The following is a 5,879-nucleotide window of genomic DNA, read 5'->3' on the forward strand; positions in this document are numbered from 1 at the left end:
GGAATATCCCGGATTTTGGGGGGAAATTTGAGGGCTTGGATTCGTGCTAATTGTTTATTAGGGTCGGGGAGAGTGAACGAGGAGAAGCGTTACTGGAAAGACGAGAGGTGAGATAACGAGGAGGAGCCAGGTGTCGACTCAACGAGGGGGGGTTGATTTCTTTTCTTTCTTCCTTTTCTTTTTAGGGCATGTTCGTTTATTTCCTAAAAATCAAGAAATGGAAATGGAAAAGGTGGAAATCTCAAAATAATCCATTTCTTCCATTTTCATCCCTAAAACTCACCTATAACATCTAATAAAATATTATTTTTATCCAACAACTCATCCACATCATCTAATAAAATATTATTTTCATCTAACAACTCATCCACCACATCTAATAAAATATTATTTTCATCTAACGACTCATCCATCACATCTAATAAAATATTATTTTCATCCAAACATCACTCAACTCATCTCTTTTCATCATTTCAAATAACTCACATCATCGAATAAAATATTATAACAATTCACCCCATCTCATTAACATTTCATTTCTTTGTTTTCATCCCAAAAAGTTGTGAAAACACTTTTCTTAATCTTTCTTCACATCACCCAATAATACAATGACAACTCATCTCATCTCATTTCATTTCTTATTTTTAAGAATGAACCAAACAAAAGAAAACAACAAAACTACAGGAAATAGGTTTCTTATAATTCATTTCCTTATTTTTTTCGCCAACCGAACAACATCAAAACTAGTTTTCTTAAAAAATCACTCACATCATCCAATAATAATGTGACAACTCATCTCATCTCATCTCCATTTCTTTGATTTTCTTCTTTTTTTTAGCCAACCAAACAATTCAAAAACCTATTTTTCTTAGAAATAGGTTTCATTTTCTTTGATTTCCCTCTTTTTTTAGGCAAACGAACAGACCCTTACACTAGTATTTAGATATACTAGGTTTTATACACGTGCAATGCACGTGGTTAAACACCATGATTAAGTATTTTTAGATTATTTTCTAACTAAAACTTGTTCCTCAGTTCCACTTTAATAGCTTATGCTCACTTTTGTCTCTAAACTTTAATATTGTGATTATTTATTTTCTTTGATGTTTGTTTAAATAGGCTACACCCAATTTAAATTTTCATGTTGATATTTGAAATGATATAAAATAAATATAATTTGAAGTTAATTTAAATTTTTATATTATTTATACTGACATGATACCAAGCATTACTTGTGAAAGTATAATGTTGCAAAAGTAAAAATATTAAAATAATATTATATAAGAAAGATTAATATTTAAAACTAATAAGTCAAAATGATTGGTTAAAAGTATACTAAAACGATACAAAAGAGAATATAAAGTCTGTTTCTAATCATTGATAGACTTCATAAGAAATTATAAATTAAAGATTAATGCTAACTCTAGTATACTTTCATATGATAAAAGCATCTACATAAGCATATAAAAATACTAAAATAAGCTCATAAAACTCCCTTCTAAAGATTCCTAAATTCACTCAAAATAATTAAACTATTCTATAAATTATTCAGAAAATATTATTTTTTTTCTTTCTATTTTATTTTTTTATTGAGCTAAAATCAATCCTTTCTCACCTTTATCTTTTTCACGGACAATTCTAGAGTAGTGTCTTCATCATCTACTCGATTGTTACATTATGCTAGAGTTGTATTTTTTGTGCTGTTATCTTTCTTGGGCTCGTTAATATTTTATCTTGTCATTTAACTTCACAAAGAAGTTAAATGTATTTTCGATGTTCAACACAAACTTCTTAAAATACAAACTTTGATTTTTTTATTATTTCAATGAGAATAAATATTAATCTCATATATATGAAATTATTTGTGTTTCTAATTTATTACTTAAATAAGATTAGGAGTTACCTCTTTTTCTCTACAATGAATTCTTCTTATGTGCATCTAATAAGAGTTTCTGTTACGTCAATAATATTATATTTTCTCTATTCATGTCATTTATTATAAAGATCTAAACTAAATACCTGTATTTTTATTGCTAATTTGCCTTAAATTATAATATTAATATTTAATTTCTTTAGTATTTGAAGAGCAAAGTATGAAATTTATGAATGCTTACTATATTTTCTTATATCTTCTATAGAGAATTCTCTTTTGATTAGGATAAAGTTATTAAATTATTCTTTAATCTAACTCAATTGTTACTTCTTTAATAGACATGCCTTATGTTAATGCCAATTCAAATGATTCATGGACGTTTTCTAAATTTTAGATTTATTTTCGTCACTTTTCCATTTGCAATGGAAATAGCTTGATTCTTTTGAATGATATTTTTGAATATTCTGATAGTATCTTCATACGTAATTCATTATATTCGTTTACTCTATAAATATTATTAACATCAGAGATTAATATTTCTAAATTATAATCAATTAATGCTAAGCTATTATATTATAGTCTTTTATCATTTTTATGGATATAAACTTCTATCAATTAATGTTACTAATGTGCTTTGCTGCTCCAACTTATTAGTAAAATTTTATGCAGTTGCTTTAATTTATATGGTAATGATAATTTTAAGCTATAATATTTTTTAAATTTTTATTCACTTGTTCCTAAGGTGACGCCTTAGATAATCATCTAAGGATGCGGCCTAAAATCACATGATTGAACTACATTATGGATGATCCGCTCCGTTGAACTTGATCTACATATTTTAAAACTCCAACACACCAAGTTTAGGGTGAACTCATCGTCGTTTTACCCTCCGTCGAACCATATAAAAAGTTCTATTCATTCGAAACCGTTAAAATTTATACAAGTGGATGAAGGGTCAAACGACGACGGGTTTACTCCAAACTTGGCGTGTTGGGATTTTAGAATATGTAGATCAAGTTCAACGGAGCGGATCATCCACAATATAGCTCAATCATATGATTTTAGGCCGCGTCCTTAGATAATTATCTAAGGCGTCACCTTAGGAACACTTCTCCCTATATATATATAATAATATACTTATAAATAAATAATATTATATATATATATATATATATATATATATATATATATATATATATATATACATTTATATATATGCTGGAAAGTGAATCTAATGTGACACCCCTAGGCTTCCACCTAAGGACGCGGCCATAGAATCACATCATTTCCTAAAAAATTTTTTTACGATCCGCTCCTTGAACTGATCTACACGTCTTACTTAAACCAAACACACCAATTTTGTGTGAACCGTTGTGTTTGACATTTCGTTGAGCCATGCAAAAAGTCTATTCATTCGGAAACCGTTAAAATACAGCGAATGGATAAAAGGTCAAAAACACGACAAGTGTCACCCCAAAATTGTGTGTTTGGGTTTAAGAAACGTGTAGATCAAGTTCAACGAGCTGCGCATCGCCAAAAAAAAAAAGAGAAAGGATGTGATTTTGAGCCCGCGCCTTAGTGAAGCCTAGGAGTGTCACCTTAGATTCACTTTTCCCTATACTATATTATTATATATATAATATAATATTATATATATAATATATATATATATATATATATATATAATATATATTATATATATATATATATATATATATATATATATAGTAAGACTTGTATCAACTTAAGTTGATGTCCACCAAACTTCCTAGCTCACTCATTAGTAATATAAAAAACATTTCATTCATGCCAAGGTATCCCTGGAGGCCAATATGAGTGGCCTAAAAGTTGCGGTGGACAACTTTTTGCTATTCACTTCAAGTTGACACAGTTTTTGCCGTATATATATATTATATATATATAATCTATATATATATATATATAATATATATATGGGAAAAGTGATTCTAGGTGACACCTTAGCATTCCACCTAAAGGACGCGACCTAAAATCACATCATTCCCTTTTTTTTCCGATCCGCTCCCGTTAAACTTGATCTACACGTTTTAAATCTAACACACCATTCTTTGGCGGTGAACTCCGTGTTTTCGTACTCTTCGTTGAGCCGTGTAAAAAGTTCTATTCATTTCAAAACCGCTTAAAATTGCGGCGAGGTGATGAAGGGTCAAAACACGACGGCGTTCACCCTATAAAAAATTGCTTGTGTTTGGGTTTAAAAACGGTTATGATTCAATTTACGCGATGACGGATCGAAAAAACGAAAAATTAAGGGAATGAATGTGATTTAGCGCGTCCTTAGGTGGCGAATCTAGGTGTCACCTTAGATATTCACTTATATATATATATATATATATATATATATATATATATATATTAATAAAAGAATACCTAACAACTACACTTTTCTTTGCCAAATTTTAAAATTTTAGCTTTTTTCTATGGTTTTAAACTTTGAGGGTGTGATTTATAATTTTTAAAACTTTAGGAGCATTTTTAAAAAACTACTTTTAGGTTTGGTAGTTGTAACTTGTGTGTTTTATGTGTCGGTGTTAATTTTTAAATGTCACGATATTTCTTACAACACTGAAATTTTAAGGCTACTTTTTACAATTGTTAAAACTGTAGATTAATTTTTAAAAAATTTAAATTTTAACGGTCTACTAATAGTTTTTAGATTTGATGTGTACTGGTTATAAATTTTAAAAATTTAGAGTTTTTTTATGATTTTCAAAGTTTAAAAGAGTATTTTCTACAACTTTTGTAACTTTAAGGTTAATTTCGATAAATTTTAAATTTTTAGGTGCATGAGTGTAATCTCTTTAATTCATCTTTTATTATTTGTAAATTTTAAAAATTTTAGGGTTGTTTTTTATAATTTAAAGTTTTGAGAGTGTTTCTTTAACTTTTGGGATATTGAGGGTGTTAATTGAAAATTTTAAATTCTTGGGAGGCTGGTATTAATTTCTTGATTTCATGTTTGTTGTTTTAATGTTTGAAATGTCAGAAATTTTCAGGTGCGTTATGGTAATCCCTTGAATTCATCTATGTTGTTTGCAAGTTTTGAAAATTTAGAATTTCGGGTGCTTGTTTGTAATTTGAACTTTTGTGAGTGTTTCTATAATTTTTGAGATATTGAGATGTTAACCATAAATTTTAAATTCTTCGCAAAGTGTTGTTAATTTCTTGATTTCATGTTTTTTGTTTTAAATTTTTAGACGTCGAGATAGTTTTTATAATTTTGAACTTTTCAGGGTATTTTGTGTAATTTTAAAACTTTTTAGGTTTTTTTATAATACTTTATGTATTATAGTACGTTATCTACATATAATTTCTTTATCTTAACAAACTAATGTAAGATGTTTTATATATTTTATTAATATTATTTTTTTAAAATTGTTAAGTTATAAATAGTTCACATATGATTAGGATATGATATAATTATGATTAGGATAGTTTAAGATGTAAATAAAATATTTAAAATAATGAAGGGTAATATTGACCATAGAAAGATTTTACCGAACTCGTGCTTTTAAAGGAAGTATGATATTCTGCAAATATTGAACGTGTTACTAAAATTAAATATTCTGCTATAAATAATTTTAATATTCTGTTATAAATTAAGTATAGTGGTTTATAAATATTTGGTTATTATTTATTTATATATTAGATCAAGTTCAAATCGTTAGTTCATTTAGTTTAAACAAATAATTTTTAGTATTTGGTTTATAAATGAATAGAATTTAACCGCAGGTATGTTTGATTCGGTAGTTCATTAATTATTTAATTTGATACAGTTTTTAATAGAATTTAACCAAATGTATGTTCGAAAGTTCATTAACTGTTCGATTCGGTAGTCCTATTAATAGAACTTATTGCAAATATTTTTTTTACAAATGATACCCATGCTACCCATATAAATAGTTGGGTTCTAGGGCTAGGGTTTTTTACATTTCTCTTTTACTTCTATCGGCCACTGTTTGTGGGA

Source organism: Asparagus officinalis, chromosome 5, assembly GCF_001876935.1.
Source record: "Asparagus officinalis chromosome 5, Aspof.V1, whole genome shotgun sequence".
NCBI lineage: Eukaryota > Viridiplantae > Streptophyta > Magnoliopsida > Asparagales > Asparagaceae > Asparagus > Asparagus officinalis.